Below are 18,684 nucleotides of genomic sequence, written 5' to 3'. Positions count from 1 at the left end.
AGACACCATCTCTCCCTACTATACCTGATATCCCACAGTCACACTCCCTTCCCAGAGACTATTATCCACTGTTACTATAGCACCATCTCTCCCTACTATACCTGCTATCCACAGTCACACTCCCTTCCCAGAGACTATTATCCACTGTTACTATAGACCCATCTCTCCCTACTATACCTGCTATCCCACAGTCACACTCCTTCCCAGAGACTATTATCCACTGTTACTATAGGCACCATCTCTCCCTACTATACCTGCTATCCACAGTCACACTCCCTTCCCAGAGACTATTATCCACTGTTACTATAGACACATCTCTCCCTACTATACCTGCTATCCCACAGTCACACTCCCTTCCCAGGGGACTATTATCCACTGTTACTATAGACACCATCTCTCCCTACTATCCCTTTGCTATCCCACAGTCACACTCCCTTCCCAGAGGACTATTATCCACTGTTTACTATAGGCACCATCTCTCCCTACTATACCTGCTATCCCACAGCCACACTCCCTTCCCAGAGACTATTATCTACTGTTACTATAGACACCATCTCTCCCTACTATACCTGCTATCCCACAGTCACACTCCCTTCCCAGAGACTATTATCCACTGTTACTATAGGCACCATCTCTCCCTACTATACCTGTTATCCCACAGTCACACTCCCTTCCCAGAGACTATTATCCACTGTTACTATAGGCACCATCTCTCCCTACTATACCTGTTATCCCACAGTCACACTCCCTTCCCAGAGACTATTATCCACTGTTACTATAGGCACCATCTCTCCCTACTATACCTGCTATCCCACAGTCACACTCCCTTCCCAGAGACTATTATCCACTGTTACTATAGGCACCATCTCTCCCTACTATACCTGCTATCCCACAGTCACACTCCCTTCCCAGAGACTATTATCCACTGTTACTATAGGCACCATCTCTCCCTACTATACCTGCTATCCCACAGTCACACTCCCTTCCCAGAGACTATTATCCACTGTTACTATAGACACCATCTCTCCCTACTATACCTGCTATCCCACAGTCACATTCCCTTCCCAGAGACTATTATCCACTGTTACTATAGGCACCATCTCTCCCTACTATACCTGCTATCCCACAGTCACACTCCCTTCCCAGAGACTATTATCCCACTGTTACTATAGACACCATCTCTCCCTACTATACCTGCTATCCCACAGTCACACTCCCTTCCCAGAGACTATTATCCACTGTTACTATAGGCACCATCTCTCCCTACTATACCTGCTATCCCACAGTCACACTCCCTTCCCAGAGACTATTATCCACTGTTACTATAGACACCATCTCTTCCCTACTATACCTGCTATCCCACAGTCACACTCCCTTCCCAGAGACTATTATCCACTGTTACTATAGGACACCATCTCTCCCTACTATACCTGCTATCCCACAGTCACATCCCTTCCCAGAGACTATTATCACTGTTACTATAGAACACATCTCTCCCTACTATACCTGCTATCCCACAGTCACACTCCCCTTCCCAGAGACTATTATCCACTGTTACTATAGACACCATCTCTCCCTTACTATACCTGCTATCCCACAGTCACACTCCCTTCCCAGAGACTATTATCCACTGTTACTATAGACACCATCTCTCCCTACTATAACCTGCTATCCCACAGTCACACTCCCTTCCCAGAGACTATTATCCACTGTTACTATAGACACCATCTCTCCCTACTATACCTGCTATCCCACAGTCACATTCCCTTCCCAGCAGTATTATCCACTGTTACTATAGACACATCTCTCCCTACTATACCTGCTATCCCACAGTCACACTCCCTTCCCAGAGACTATTATCCACTGTTACTATAGGCACCATCTCTCCCTACTATACCTGCTATCCCACAGCCACACTCCCTTCCCAGAGACTATTATCTACTGTTACTATAGACACCATCTCTCCCTACTATACCTGCTATCCCACAGTCACACTCCCTTCCCAGAGACTATTATCCCCACTGTTACTATAGGCACCATCTCTCCCTACTATACCTGCTATCCCCCAGTCACACTCCCTTCCCAGAGACTATTATCCACTGTTACTATAGGCACCATCTCTCCCTACTATCAGGGCCGGAACTAGGGGTAGGCAGAGTAGGCGGCCGCCTAGGGCGCAATCATGATGGGGGGGTTCACTTTTGTTTTCTTTTTTTTAAACCCTGGTTTGATTGGCCTTTAATAGTTTTTTAATTTTATAAACCGCCTATTCCAACCCACTCTTGTCCGTGATTTGTACTGTGGGCACTCTCCACCTCCCTCTTGGCTGTTGCTGGCACAGCTACATACAGTATTTGTGGGCAATATGGTGGATTTTCTGGCTGTTGCTGGCACAGGTACAGATTGGGTTCAATATGAGGCATTGCTGATGGCACACACATACAAATGGGGGTAATATGATAGCTGCTGGCACAGGTACACAGATGTTTGGGGCATTATAATGGATTTTTGGCTTCTGTTGGCACAGGTTCAAATTAGGGGCAATATGATGGATTTTTTTGGTTGCTGCTGCCATAATTACAGACTGGGGGTAACAATATGATGGATGTTTTGTCTTATGCTGGCACAGGTACAGATTGGGGTTTTGGGGGTAATCTGAGTGATTGACTGCCGTTGGCACAGGTGCAAATAGTACCCCTATGATAGGCCCTGGCACAGGTACATGGGGCAACGTAATGGCTGCTGTCACAGGTACGGGGGCAGTATGAATGGTAAGGTGGGAAATGATAATTTAGGGCTGGGTGGGGGGGCACTGATTGAAGCCCTTGCCTAGGGTGCCAAAATACCTTGGCCCGGCCCTGCCTACTATACCTGCTATCCTACAGTCATAGTCTTTTCCAACCAGTCCTGCCTGTCCCCTGTGCTTGAGACACTACCCCAGGAAGCCATGGAAATTGGTTTAATCACAAGCTATCTGACATTAAGCAGTATTGTAATTACCCTATAATCAGTTTTCATGAGTGTAACTGGCTGAGAAATAAAACTGTCGGTTACACTAGGGGGCACCATCACAATAGAAGAAATGAATGGATCTCTAGCAGAGGGAACATGACAATGACCAGTCATACTGAATATTAATCTGATAAATTCCTAATTCAGGGATGTATTATTATACTGCAGTTCTCTATAACTAATACTCCTTGCAGGCTATGCTGCAATTGTCAGTGGGATTTATTTATACAATCAGTAGATATCTGTGGTTTATTCTCCTCACCTCTGGTTCTGACTCCTCAAACAATTTAGCAAAAGCCAGCGGAGAGACGCCTGGGGGGGGGCGGGGATGTATTGGAATTATAGAATCATAGCAGAGAAAGTGACAGACAGATGCTGTGCAGGGGCCCTATATATAGACAATCCTAATATTTCTGTTTTTAGCCCAGAATTGCTTTCAATAGACATGGATAGTCTTGGCATCCCTTTGCTTCAATTATAGATGAGCAGAAGACAATGGGAGCTGTGGAGATTAATTCAGTAATATGCAGCCATGCGGCAGGAAATTGCAAGGCAGAAATGCGACGGAGACTGAGTCTGTTATGCAGCCGCGTTTTGTATTTGATTGGGGGTAGGGGAGTATCTCGAGCCAATCAGGTTCTTGGTCTGTATCCCAAATCACTCAGCCCACTTCACTGCCTTGCTTTTCAATTATGCAGCACAATATCTGCAGCCATGGCAGCTCCTGCAATTATTAAAGGGGAACTAACAATAACTGCATTTAATATGTCAGGCAAATAGATAATAATAGTAGAAAATATAGGGGTGATACCCTGGGCCCAGCACTTAGTTAAATCCTAAGGATGGTTGATATGCTCCTAAACGGGTGTGGGTCATGTGTGGGATCTGCCAGTCAATTTGCCTCCTTTCCAGACTGCAGGTAGGATTTAAACGGGTTGTTCACTTTTGTGTTAACTTTTAGTATGATGTAGGGATTGTTCTGAAACAATTTGCAACCAGTTTTCATTTGTCATTATTTGTGGTTTTTAAGTTACTTGTCTGTGTATGTTATAATACTCAATAGGTCTGTATATGTGATATATACTATAACTTGTCTGTGTATATTATATATACTATAACTTGTCTGTATATGTTATAATACTACAATACGTCTGTATATATTATATATACTATATCTCGTCTGTATATATTATATATACTATAACTTGTCTGTATATTTTTTATATATACTATAACTTGTCTGTATATTTTTTATATATACTATAACTTGTCTGTATATATTATATATAGTATAACTTGTCTGTGTATGTTATAATACTCAATATGTCTGTATATGTTATATATACTATAACTTGTCTGTGTATATTATATATACTATAACTCGTCTGTATATGTTATAATACTAAATACGTCTGTATATGTTATATATACTATAACTCGTCTGTGTATATTATATATACTATAACTTGTCTGTGTATGTTATAATACTCAATACGTCTGTATATGTTATATATACTATAACTCGTCTGTATATGTTATATATACTATAATAGTGAATACACACAGAGGGCCCTGCTACTGTAGCGCTGAATATGAACACAAAGAAATATACACAGGCCGCAACTCTAAAGCTGAATATAAAAATAGAGCCTCTATGTCAGTCCTGTACAATTAGGGTTACCACCTTGTTTGGAAAAAAATAACGGCCTTCCTATATATTTAGATTATTTCCCTAATAATGACATTGGGGTCAATTATCATTATTACCGGTCAGGCCTGTAAAATACTGGCCAATTGGAAACTCTATGTACAACGGAGGTGACAGTTTGCTCAGAAGAAATGGTCAGAGAAAGTCAAAGTGTTTTTTCATCCGCACCCCAAAAATGAGATCCAATAGACAGAGCCCATATTGTATATGAAGGGTAAATGGCACTTGAGCAAGAGCTGGACAGGAGCTTGACATCAGGACGGCCAGTGGTGCAACTGTCACATGACCAGGGAAGACAGGGGGCAAAGCTCAGGTATAGGAGGTGGTGGTCTCACAATATAAGTCCAGCCCCCACCCCCTGCCGATTTCAATTACATGTAATAAGAGAAGCAGCAGCAGAGACGGCTTATGGAAATCTCGCTTCACAAATGAGAATGTAATCCTGAGAGGGGAAATTAATTCACTGCTCAATCCTCTCGTGCCCCCTGCAGAGCGCAACCCCTTCGGCTCATCCAGACACTCCATCCTCCCCTCCCCCACACACTACCATTTATTTACTCATGCAAATGCTTAGAAAGTAAGTAACACCTCTAATCTGGCTCTGAAGTGGTTAACTGCCTCCCTATCTACCCCCCCCAGGACATAGAGTGCAGCTGTCTCTTTTCGCCTGATTGGCCTTCTCTCTCTTTTATAACTTTGTGTCTTTTAAATGTAATTTTCTTTCTCTTTTACCCATCTCTCTCTCTAATCTCTTTGCATCAAATGTCTCTGTCTGATTTCACTTAAATCACTGATCTCTACTCACATGATCTTCCTTTGTGTCCTATGTCTCTTATTGATGTCTCACACTCTCATCACTCTCTCTCTCTCTCTGCATCTTATGTCTCTATCTGTCTCTCTGTCTCTCTCTCTACATTACATACCTCTAACTCTTACCTCTCTCTCTCCATCATTTGTGTCTTACTGATACATCTCTCATCTGTCTCTCTCTGCATCGTATGTCTCTTACTGATGTCTCTCACCCCGTTCTCTGTCTCTGCATGACATGTCTCACACTGATCATCTCTCTCGATGAATTCTCACCCAAATCACTGTACAATCTCCCTGTGCATCAGACATCTCTCTAATCTTATGTTTTTCATTTATCCATCCGTATCAGTCTCAGTAATCTCCATCTGCATCACATTCTACTGATTTCTAACCCAATTTACTTCATAATCTCGCTTTACGTCATATGTCTCTTACCCTGTAATCTCTCTGAATTATTTTTTTCTGGTTAATGTCTCTCACTCTCTTCATATAAATCTCTCATTCCATCTCTCTCTTCCCACTACATTTTATCTCTCTACCTCTCTCTGAATCAGTCTCGTTCTAGATCGTATGTCTCTGGCTAATCTCTAGCACAAATTGCCTTCTCACTCTCTTTAATAAACTTCTGCATGATATATCTATCTGATCTCTCTCCCAAGAACTCTCTACATGATGTCTCGCTGACTCTCTCTCCCCAGAATTCTCTGCATGATATGTCTCTCTGAACTTTCTTTCCAAGCACTCTCTACATGATGTCTCACTTACTCTCTTTCCCCAGAACTCTCTACATGATGTCACAATGACTCTCCCCCAGCACTCTCTGTAATCTCACTCTATATCATTTCTCTCACTGATAATTAGTAGTTACATAGTTACCACCACTCTTTGTAGTCTATCTTTTAGCCAGTTCTCTATCCAGGTACAAATACTATGTTCCAGGCCAACATTCCTTAATGTAACCAGTAACCTTCTGTGTGGCACTGTATCAAATGCTTTAGCAAAGTCTAAGTAGATCACATCCACTGCCATCCCAGAATCAAGGTCTCTGATCACCTTCTCACCTCTAATTTTTTCACATTACTGAACCTAAGAACAAAATTCTTTAAGAGCCCCCTCAGACTTTGGGAAGGATGCTGTTTTGCAAATATATATTGAAGTTAGTCATTCCTCTGATATTTCTGGAGCCCAATAGCAAGTGAGAGAGTGAGAGTGCTGCAGTGTTTGTAGCAACATATCATGTCACCCCCATTCAGTTCATGTAAAGAAAAGTCACCTGGGGTGAATGAGAATGGCTGGACAGGGTACTGGGGCTATTGATGAACCAGGATTCTATGGACTCTGTGGCTTTCTCCCGCTTCCATCTTGTAGATCCCACATGTTCTCCCTTTGGTTCAGCTTTTGGCCCTGTGGCCCTTCCCCTCTCAACCTGTTGCACCCGCCATGTTTCTGTCCCTTTGCCCATCATTGTTTCCTCTCTGTGTCTCCCTGTCTGGCTGAATTTCTCTTCCTCCATATCACGGGTTTATGTGATAGGCCAACGCTTTACACCAGGTCTAGTAACCCACCACATCCAATCAGATATTTCAAACAGCTAGCAAATGCTTCTTGCTGATTGGTTGGTGTGATGTTATAACCTGTTAGCCATTTATTCTGCCTCTGTCCACCTGTTTATCTCTGTTCTGACTCCTCTCCTGTACTGTCTATTCCTCTCTGTATCTCTTCACCTCTCAAGTTCTTTCCTTTGCCATTTTTCTGTTCTTTTCTACCATTTACCTTGTGGTTTTTCCACTCTCTTGCCCGTCCCACTCTTTATATACTCCATCTCTCTCTTTCCCCCTTCTGTATATTTTCTTTATCCCTCCATCTTTATCTCCCCCTTTCCCCAAAGTCATCCCCTCTGTAACTGTACTCTCTTCCCCAAATCTTCCCATCTATCTCTCCCCCAGATTTGTATCTACTCTGCTCTGTCTCCTTCAATCTCCACCTCTGTGCCTCCTACTTTTCCCAAGTTCCTTCCACCCTGTATCCCCTTCTCTTCCCAGGTTACCTTCTCTGCAGCTGCCCTTTCTTATTTAGTTTTAAATTTAGTTTTAAATATATTTTATTTGATTTTACAAAAACAAGAAAAATCAATATGACAGCATATATTAAGCAGACTTAGAGAATGTCCTTTCTCATTTAGATTCCCCATTGGTACATCTACCTTGTCCAGTAGTCTCCCCAAGTGTAATTCTCTCCTTTTAGTCTTTCCCTCCATATTTCACCTGTTTTGCCTAATCTCCACCTATGTATTCCCTCTTTTCTGCCACTCTGTATTTCCCCTTCTGATCTCTAGTCTCCCTCTGTGTGTGTCTCCATAGGTCTCCTCTGTGTATGTCTCTTTTCTCGCTGTCTCTCCATCTTCCTCTTTACTTCTCTTCTAATTGCCAAGGTTTATCATTTCTTTTTTCCCCTGTACAATCCAGCCCTGCTTTGCCTGACCCCTCTCTCTAAATCCCCTCTTACCTAACTATCCCTTTCTTCTCTTCTGTTTCTCTTGATTTTTCCGTAGCTGTCTCTCTCTCTCTCTCTGAAGCCCTCTCCATCTGTCTCTTTTTCTCTCTGTCCCCCTCCCTGTTGCTGTCCCTCCTCCCTCTCCTCTTCTCTGTATCTTGTGTGTTTCACGTCCAGCTGGATGTGTGCGCTTCCCTCTGGGTGTGTGTGTGTGTGTGAGTGTGCGAGGAGCGTGTGTATGTGTGCTAGGTAATGACACACTCAGTGCTACACACAGAGATGCTCTTGTCTCCATGGCAGCAGTAACTAGAAGGTAAGTCTTTTGCTGTCTCCCTTGCTGCAGCCCTTGGTTCCCTTCCATCATCTGTCCATTACCCTTGTATATCCCTCGACATTCTCAGTGTTCCCCAAATACAAACTCATCTAATGCAAAAGCTACAACCTGTTTGTTTTTCAATTCACTAAAGCCTTTATCCCTGTTCCATTCCCCTCCTCCCAATATTCGCTCCCCGGCTTCCCTGTGCTTTTCCCGTCTCACGAGAGCCGCCTGTGCCACATTCTGCCCCTCGTTGCCTCCATTGAGCATCTCTGCTGCACCCAGTTCTGGGTTTCTCCTTCTGATCCCGTCTCTACTACTCTCATTTGTATTCCTCTTCCATTCACTCCTGCACCTCTGTCACTGGCGTCCTGACACCACCTCAGCGCTATTTTAGTAACTACCCATTGGTACTCCTGCACCTACCTCTCTGCTACCTACCTCTCTGCTACTTACCTCTCTACTACCTACCTCTCTACTACCTACCTCTCTGCTACCTACCTCTCTACTACCTACCTCTCTGCTACCTACCTCTCTGCTACTTACCTCTCTACTACTTACCTCTCTACTACCTACCTCTCTACTACCTACCTCTCTACTACCTACCTCTCTGCTACCTACCTCTCTACTACCTACCTCTCTGCTATCTACCTCTCTGCTACCTACAACTCTGCTACCTACCACTCTGCTACCTACCTCTCTGGTACCCACCTCTCTGGTACCCCAGCACAACCTCACTGCCCCTCTACACATATCATCTCACTCACCTATACTCCAACATGATCTTACCAGTATACCCCAGCACCTCGGTACTGTTATCACCTCCCCTACATGAACCCCACTGACACTGCTCTATGCTTATGTGCCTTACTTATGTACACTGCTCTATGCTTATGTGCCAACACCTCGGCACCAGCACAACCTCAGGTACCCCTGTACCCCCTGTGCCTTGCTACCCAGTACCACACAGCACATCACCAGTATTCCTGTACCCCAGCACCACACACCCCACCAGTGCACATTGCAGTCTCATCTTGTGACCAATGTACCTGCTATTTCTCTAGTTCTTTGGTTCCATTACCCTCCTCATACATGCCATCCGTTTGACTCACATCAGTATCCCTAATGGCCTCACTGGTATCTTGAAACCCCTTAATGGGTGCTTTTGTCAATGAACATATCTCCCCATGACTTTCCACCACTGGGTCTACTGCGACTCTTTCTCTGGCACCAACAACTGCTCTCCAATACTCTTGTATTTGTTATTGATGCACTTCAGCACCTCCATTACTGTGGCTCTTGCACCCCTCTCACTGCTCCAGAGTAATTGCACCTCTGCCTCCATCTCTGCTACAGCTGAGCCTGGTGCTGGTACTTCCACTATGAATGGATATAAAGCACCTTTCTTGTTATTATTGCACTTTGCTCAGCACATTCTCTTGGTATTTGTGATCCCTGTGCATCTCTCTCACCATTACAGCCTGATGCTGTGATACCTGCACCCCTCCATCTCCATACACCCCTCATGTACCCCTCCATGCACCCTCCATACACCCCTCATGTACCCCTCCATGCACCCTCTAAGCTGTACTCTTGTACCCAACACCAATACTCCTGCCACCTCCAGTCACCACTACACTGCTCCACCAAGCGCCTCCCTCACTTGACCTCTTAAACTTTCCTTATTGACACTTGCACCTCCATTACGGCATTCCTCATACTGGGGCACCAGCAACCCCCACACCATTGATTATCAGTAACTTCAATTCTGTGACAGTGAACCTTCCTCAAAATCTCGCTCAACTCCAGCCCCACCATTTTGGTTTCTAAACTGTTACTTTGTGAAACTTCATCACCAGTATTCTATTATCTAAATCACTGTACATCACTTACTCTCTGTCTCTCTCTCTCTCACACTCTTACTCTCTGCCTCACTCACACGCTCTGTCTCTCTCACTCCAAATTATTTTGTGTGCACATTTTAAACCTGTGTATGGATTTTTAAAAACTGAGTGCTCAGGTTAGAATAAATGTTAAATTTTGTGTTTTCACTGAAAACTCTTGGTGTGAACCCCAATTTGTTGTAGAGGGAACATTGTCCCTGCGTATGTCACATTTGTTTTAGCCTCTCTCATTCTGTTACTTGTTGCTTCTCACACTTTTACTTCTGCCCTGTCAGTGTGTGACACTTTGCACTCTCTTTTCCTATCTATGTTGTTACTCTCATTTGATATTCAGGACCAATGTTGCTGTTGAGAGAGTCACACGTGTGCATGGGCTCAGCTAAATAGTCCATCAATCTGCCTCTGCCCCATCACAATCTCTGGGTCTCTCCTGGTCACTTCTTTGTTACTTACTCTCTACATTCTCTGTAGAGATGTCTCTGGACTCTCTTTCATACTAAATGTATCTTTTTCTGACTTGCTAGGCTCTCTCTGAAATTTATTAGGTTGTGTCTCTATGTCACTCCCTGCATCTCTCCATCACTGTCTCTATATCACTCCCTGCATCTCACCATCACTGTCTCTATGTCACTCCCTGCATCTCTCCATCACTGTCTCTATGTCACTCCCTGCATCTCACCATCACTGTTTCCCTGTCACTCCCTGCATCTCACCATCACTGTCTCCATCAGGCCCGGACTGGCAATCTGTGGGTTCTGGCAAATGCCAGAGGGGCTGCTATAAGGTGCCATAGAAAGTCAGTATTTAGTGGGCTGGTTGGGCTATTTGGGCCTCTGTGTGGGCTGATTGGGCCTCTGTGTACCTGAAATGCCAGGGCCCATTTTAATTCTCAGTCCGGATCTGGTCTCCATGTCACTCCTAGAAACTCTCCATCACTCTCTCTCCATGTCACTCCCAGAATCTCTCCATCACTCTCTCTCCATGTCACTCCCTGCATCTCACCATCACTGTCTCCATGTCACTCCCAGAATCTCTCCATCACTGTTTCCATGTCACTCCCTGCATCTCTCCCTGTTATTATGCAATCTCTCTTGTTTATGAAAAAACAGTGTTTCATTCACACCCTATTCCCGCTCTGTCTCACCCACACACCTTCTCTCTCATTAGCCTGCCCCTGTGCACCTGTTCTCTCTCCTTCTTTTCTTCTTTCCCTCTCCTCACCTGCTCATACAGCCTACCTTCCCCTCATTCACTGCTGCACTTCCAATTATCCCAAATTAACCCCATTAATAGCAAATGTGCTCTGTCCCTTCAGCAGAATATTATTGGTACAGTCGCTAGCAGAGGGGATCAGATAATGCAGTGGTTCCCATACATTGGGCTTGGGTGGGGGGGCAAGCAGGAGGCTAGTTAGGAAAGATTTGGGGAGCTGCCTATATGCTCATACTGTATATCCCTAAGCTGCTTATAAGCTAATGGTCACCATGATTATTGCCCAAGGAATTGTCAGGCCTAAATACAACCCTGTCTATTATTATTATTACCTGAACTGCACCTGATCATTTCTAACTCAATCCTCCCCACAGTTTACAATTTATTTTTAATACAAATGATCCCCCTCCCCTGCCATTTATATCTAGCTCTTCAATTTCCACTTACCTCTGAATTTTACTACCTCTAATTTTACCCCCCCCCCCTTGCCCAGACCTGTTTCTGTTCCTTTGAATTCCCCCTACCATTAAGGGACATGTCCAATATTAGCCATATATCTGTCTAAAATTCCATTAGGTGACAGTTGCATCAGCACAAAGATGCTGTTCTCCCGCTGGGTCGGAATAGTCCCTGAAAGGCCCATGTTAGGACCAATGATTGGATCAGATCAGTCTGGCCCGGTGTATAGGTGGCTGGGTGGAGCTGCCCATTTGTGGATAACTGACTCTCTCATTTCTATTTATCTGCACTACCCAAATATTTCTCACTGCCACAGTACTTTTCTATCTAACACCAAAAGCCATTACGCAGTTTCTTACTAACTGCCAGCTGTTTCTAAATTGCCTTCCTTGTTATATTTAACGCTAAGTCATCTTGATAACTACCATACTACAGTGTCTACCTAACTGTAACCATCACCAAAACTGTCTAACTCAGCCACCCCCATTCTATGTAACCCTAATGGACCCCTGCTATTACTGACTAGCACTAACTGACCCCCCTTTCTGCCTAACTCTGCACCCCAATTCCATTCATCAAACTGCCATGCTGTTATTTCCTAGCCAACCCAGCCATCTGGCTCTAACTCTTTGTTACCCTAATTCCGACTTTTTCATCTCATCGCCTCTCAATGATTTCCATCCTACAATTAGTGTGTAAGGCTCATGTCTACCCAACTTAGATACCACTTAATCTCCCCTGTCCTTTATCATCTATCAATGTCAATGCAACATCTGCTACTCTGTGGCTAAACCGCAACCCAGATCCTTTTCACCCACCTCACTGATACCTTTGTCTATTGTAAATGCCCACGTTTAGCATCTACTTTTCCGTTAAAGAAGAGTACTGCCATGTTAGAAATTTTTGCTTTAAAAAGTTATTGCTTCCTAAACCTAGAAACCATTTGGCTGTTGGTCTCTAAAGGCCACCATAGATCCTCTGTTAGTCAGTTGTGGCTACAAAATGAGATCCCAAAATGCACCTCTGTCATGTCAGCAACATCAGCTGATGGTGCCAATCACAGGGCTACATCAACCTACCATCCACAGGGACCTTCAGCCTTTTTTTATCAACCTTCCATGTCATTTCTTTACCCATCCCAAACTATCCTACAGTAAGAACCACATTCTTTCCCACTTTATTTATTTTAAGGATGGTACATGTACGTCCTGCACTTTCCATTATTAATTTCTGATAAGCATCTATATCCAGGACGTGTCCTCATGTGGCCTCCTCATCTCTAAAGCTGGCCATAGACGCAAAGATCCGATCGTACGAATCGTGGATTCGTACGATTTTCGGACCATGTGTGGAGAGTCCCGACATTTTTCGTCCGTCGGAGATCGGTCGTTTGGTCGATCGGACAGGTTAGAAAATTTCTGTCGGCTGCCGATAATATCTCTGCGTGTATTGCCGATCGTACGATTTTCAGAGGGAGACTGTGACCAGCTTTGTCGGACATAGATATCGTATGATTGCTGTCAGGGGCAGAACATTGGCTGATCTGTTCTTATTTGATCGGAATGGTAAAGACTTTGATCTGAATGGTTAGTGGAGGGTCGGGAGATGGGAAAGTCCGATCGTACGTTGATTCGTACGATCGGATCTTTGCGTCTATGGCCAGCTTTAAGCTTGAGGGTACATATGTGCTTAAGCTGGGATTTCCTACCCAACTGTGTCTCCATTCCTGTGACTAGCAGAGCACAACTGAAGGATATCCCTGATTAAGCAAAACAGAGGTGCTCATTAGGGTGACCAACATGTGGCCAATTACCCAAAACATACACAACCCTGCCTGTAAGGAGCCTGAAGAGAATGGAGTTAGACATCTCTTGTCGTGTCTTGTTCTTGGTACCAAGGGTTGTTACAATAACATTTCCTCGCTGTTTCGTTTTATACATGAGTCATTGTATCCTTTAATAGGACTGCGAGGAATATCTCAGAAAGACGTGTAGCTTTGCATAAGGGAATTGGTTCCAGTGTTTCTAAAGATTAAACTGGCATGCACTTTTTTCACTTGATTGGGTGGGACCTGGTGCTTCTTTTTCCCCTTGATCTTGTTCATATTCAGTGAGTAGCCTGTTAATACACAAATCCATAAACACATACCAATAAGAACATATCCAGTCAGAAACAGCCTTCAGTGAGTGGTAACTAAAGCTGGCAGTTGACGGTCAACAACATTAAGAGGGTCTCCAACTGCCCATCCCTACTTTGGCACAGGACTTCAGCCCACAAAGGACTAAGAGGGATATCCAGCAAGTGAAAAACATAATGGGGGCTCATTTATAAACACAGGCAAAGTCGCACCTGGGCAGTAACCCTTACAAACCCATCAATGATTAGCTTTTTCCAGCCAGCTGTAGGTTGAGCACCGAAAGCAATCGTCCAGGGTTCAACCGGGGGGCCCAGGGCCCACCAGGGCTGCTGTCCAGGGCCCCCCTTGGCTTCCCCCTGCTTTGCTGCTGCCTGTGTGCTGCGCATGAGGAAGGTTAAGAAGGGAAGTCGTGGCAGGAAGAATCCTGCGAATCTGGGTGCAGATCTGGGCCAGCGGGCCCACAAAAACCGGGGACCCACCTGTTTTTTTCCCGGTGTCCCATCGGCCCAGTCCAACCCTGCAATCGTCTGATTGGTTGCCATGGGTTACTGGCCAGGAGCAAATTTGCCTACTGTTTATAAATGACCCTCGCATTATTTGTTATGGGTTGCCTCCCATGGGGGTCTTCCATGAACAAGATCATTTGTGCGCAATTAGGGGAACTTTTCAATAGCAGATGCCCAACAACAGCAACTCACCATTTACTTAATATCGTTACCACTAAACAGTCCAATACAAGAAAAACAAGTTATTATCTCCTGTTTCTGATCTACCAAGTACTTTCCTGCTCAGTCCTTTCCCCCATGCAACCACCACTTCCAAAGCCTCTATTCTTAAAGGGATACTGTCATAGGAAAAAATGTTTTTCTTTCAAAACACATCAGTTAATAGTGCTGCTCCAGCAGAATTCTGCATTGAAATCAATTTCTTAAAAGAGCAAACAGATTTTTTTACATTTCATTTTGAAATCTGACATGGGGCTAGACATATTGACAGTTTCCCAGCTGCCACCAGTCATGTGACTTGTGCTCTGAGACTTCAGTCACTCCTGGTAGATCTAAGAACAGAACTCAATAGTAAAATCCAGGTCCCACTGAGACACATTCAATTACATTGAGTAGGAGAAACAACAGGCTGCCAGAAAGTAGTTCCATCCTAAAGTGCTGGCTCTTTCTGAAATCACATGACCAGGCAAAATGACCTGAGATGCACCTACACACCAATATTACAACTAAATACACTTGCTGGTTCAGGAATGACATTTTATATAGTAGAGTGAATTATTTGCAGTGTAAACAGTGTCATTTAGATATAAAAACTATATCATAAAAATCATGACAGAATCCCTTTAACCTCTCCAAACTCTCAACAACATATAACCAACAATCTCCAACATATGGCCCACGATCATCCTCTCCGTTTTGTCCCCCCTAAATCCTTCTTTCTTTTTCAAACACACATTCTCCAACATGATACCCATGCAATGAGACTGTTTCCTGAGCTTGAACTCACAGGTGCACTTAATACACAACTGACACCTGAGCACCTGGGGCTCAGGTGGAAGCCTAACAGCTTAGCCCCCCTCTGAATAAAATTTTGGTGCCGGATTCCAGCACAAGCATCTGGAAGGCCCTGAGAGGGTGCAGACCCTGGTGCTATCGCACCCCCTGCACCACTGGCAATTCCGCCATTGTCATGGGCTGATTAACCTACATGAGCCAGAAAATCATCTGAAATGAGTCTATATGGCCTCCCTGTGTCTCTGCAGGTTTTTATCCCAAACTTGGAGAAGTTGTCTCCGATGCAATGGTGGTAAATAATGGTTCTACTATATTTAGGCGCTGACATGTTTAATCTATGCTGAGAGATTTCCCATTATTTCTATCCCTGCCCTAGTAGAGCTTTACAATCTAATTTCCCTGTCTCAGTCTCACACGCAATTTGTCAGTTCCATCATGAGCCAATTAACCTGCCCGTGTGGTTTCAGAGTGTGGGAAGAAATCAGAGTATCAGAAGGAAACCCACGCAGACACGGGGAGAACATAGAACCTCCTTACAGTGCCTGGGGAATTGAACTCGGGACCCCACATACAGCACGGCATATAAGGCATATAAGTTCTACTGGGGCAGGGACTGATGTGAATGATGATCAGTCTCTGTAACGCCGGCTCTATTGAAAAAAGATGAAAATAAAATAAATATCCCTTCCAAGAAGTCATTCCATTGTCTATAACAAAGCGAGGACAAATGCACCTTCCACAAAACCCCTTTTTGTCTCAAAAGCAATTTTACACCCATCACCTTAAAACAAAGAGCCGGCGCATAGTCTGTGGCATAACGGATGGCTTACCAAGGCGGTTTTTAGTAAAGCGGGCGCCAACTTATAAAGCTGTTTTGTTCCTCTAAAATTGTCTCTCCCCGACCATCAGTCATATTTAGGAACCTCTTTAAATAAACGCTTGTAACTTCGCGCCTGGCTTTGTTATCTATCCTCATTTTCATGGCACTCGCAGTGTCTGCCGGCGCAACCTCTGAGTAATGAGGCTGCTTTATTCGCTGCTTTTATTGGAAGGAAAAAAAACCTTTTTCTGTAGCTGAAAGGGAAAATTCCTTTCCTGTAATCCAACTGGGTGACCTTGTGTCCTCTGCATAGGCCTCTTGATTAACATGACCCCAGAGGCTTCTATGTATTGACCTTACAGTTACTGTATACACAGTTATTGCACGTACTAAATGTACATTCCTATTCCAGTGCTGATATGCCATATACAGCTTTTTCTTGTATTTAAACTGTTGGAATGTGCCTTAGGACACGACTTTTCAGACTTTTTCAGTTCCGCTTGTTATAACAAGGTTACAGATATATAGAAACATTGGGGTAACAGTCACCCTGCTATAGTTCCAGGGGTACCCAGGGCACAAATAAACACTCACCCCAAATCTCCTCCTAACTGGCCTTCAGACAGGGCCCCTTAACTCATAACAAGGATACAGATATATAGAAACTTTGGGGTGTCACCCTGCTATAGTTCCAGGGGTACCCAGGGCATAAATAACCACTCACCCCAAATCTCTCCCTAACTGACCTTCAGGCTGGGGCCCCTTAGCTCATAACAAGACTACAGATATATAGAAACATTGGGGTAACAGTCACCCTGCTATAGTTCCAGGGGTACCCAGGGTACAAATAAACACTCACCCCAAATCTCCCCCTAACTGACCTTCAGACTGGGCCCCCTTAGCTCATAACAAGGTTACAGATATATAGGAACATTGGGGTGTCACCCTGCTATAGTTCCAGGGGTACCCAGGGTACAAATAAACACTCACCCCAAATATCCCCCCTAACTGACCTTCAGACGGGGCCCCCTTAGCTCATAACAAGGTTACAGATATATAGGAACATTGGGGTGTCACCCTGCTATAGTTCCAGGGGTACCCAGGGTACAAATAAACACTCACCCCAAATATCCCCCCTAACTGACCTTCAGACTGGGCCCCCTTAGCTTATAACAAGGTTACAGATATATAGAAACATTGGGGTGTCACCCTGCTATAGTTCCAGGGGTACCCAGGGTACAAATAAACACTCACCCCAAATCTCCCCCTAACTGACCTTCAGGCTGGGCCCCCTTAGCTCATAACAAGATTACAGATATATAGAAACATTGAGGTAACAGTCACCCTGATATATATACATTAGGATATCAGGAAAGTATCAGGAGAGTAACTAGGTTTTCACCCAAAATCTGACCCTAACTGACATTCAAGCTGGGTTTTCAAGTGTATCTTGGACAGCACATTGTTCCCTAATTGGAGTCCTCTGCCGTTATTCCAAGCCCCTTAGGGGTCCCACCCTCTTCTTTAGGGTTTTTTTCCCAGGGAAGAAGCCTGGGTACATTTGACTTTGTCTTTAATATCAACATATACTTAGGCAGCTGAATCTACCCTCCCCTATATACATATAAGTTCAGAGTTTCTCTTTACTTCCTGCATCTACGCTGCTCTCTTTCCTATGGTCAGGGGCTAGAACCTGAGTAAATGCATTGATTCAGGCTAAAGGATTGTACAGATGACATTGAAGATAAAGGCAATGGAGGAAAATTCTCATTCAGGTAAAATTTAACCTGCTCATATGGAGAGAGGGGAGAGCAGAGGTGCTGTAGCTTATTGGCTGAAGTGGACAGAACAGTAGAAAGGTGCTCATCCAGTATAAGTCCATTCATAGGGTACGAGTATCTGACCATTTGGCCTACATGCTGAAGAGAATCACCCACCTTTACCTTTTGTCTGGCCAAGGGGAAGAGAGCAGCCCGGGAACCAGAAGCACAAAAATCAAACTCTGGTGGGAGGGGAATTGGACTCCTGCAAATGGCCTTGGTTTCTTCACACTAAACTTTAATAGGTAATAACATTGGCATAATAGTGAGCCATTATCCATAACCAACTTGGGCATTATATGGTTTTACCAATCACTTATACAGAGGTTAATATATATCTCTCCATTGGCTTTGCTATTTACTGCCTGACATTTAACATATTTCCACTCTTTTGTGTGTTCCAAGTTCATCCTTCATCAAACATTCATGCGACACAGCTCCATGTATCGTGTGGAATAAATGCTTTTGTTTGC

The 18,684-nt window shown here is 44.1% G+C and overlaps 1 protein-coding gene across 1 annotated transcript in view; it reads left to right on the top strand.

Moving 5' to 3' along the window:
- The first annotated feature begins 7,529 nt into the window (after positions 1-7,529).
- The window catches only part of gpr162.S (G protein-coupled receptor 162 S homeolog), a 35,050-nt gene continuing 23,895 nt past the window's right edge, over positions 7,530-18,684 (top strand). Inside the window, exon 1 of the mRNA XM_018227288.2 lies at positions 7,530-8,336. The gene's annotated coding sequence lies outside the window, so the exon portion shown is untranslated. The remainder of the gene's footprint in view (positions 8,337-18,684) is intronic.

Source organism: Xenopus laevis, chromosome 7S, assembly GCF_017654675.1.
Source record: "Xenopus laevis strain J_2021 chromosome 7S, Xenopus_laevis_v10.1, whole genome shotgun sequence".
NCBI classification, from domain to species: domain Eukaryota; kingdom Metazoa; phylum Chordata; class Amphibia; order Anura; family Pipidae; genus Xenopus; species Xenopus laevis.
This window is presented reverse-complemented; position numbering and strand designations above follow the sequence as displayed.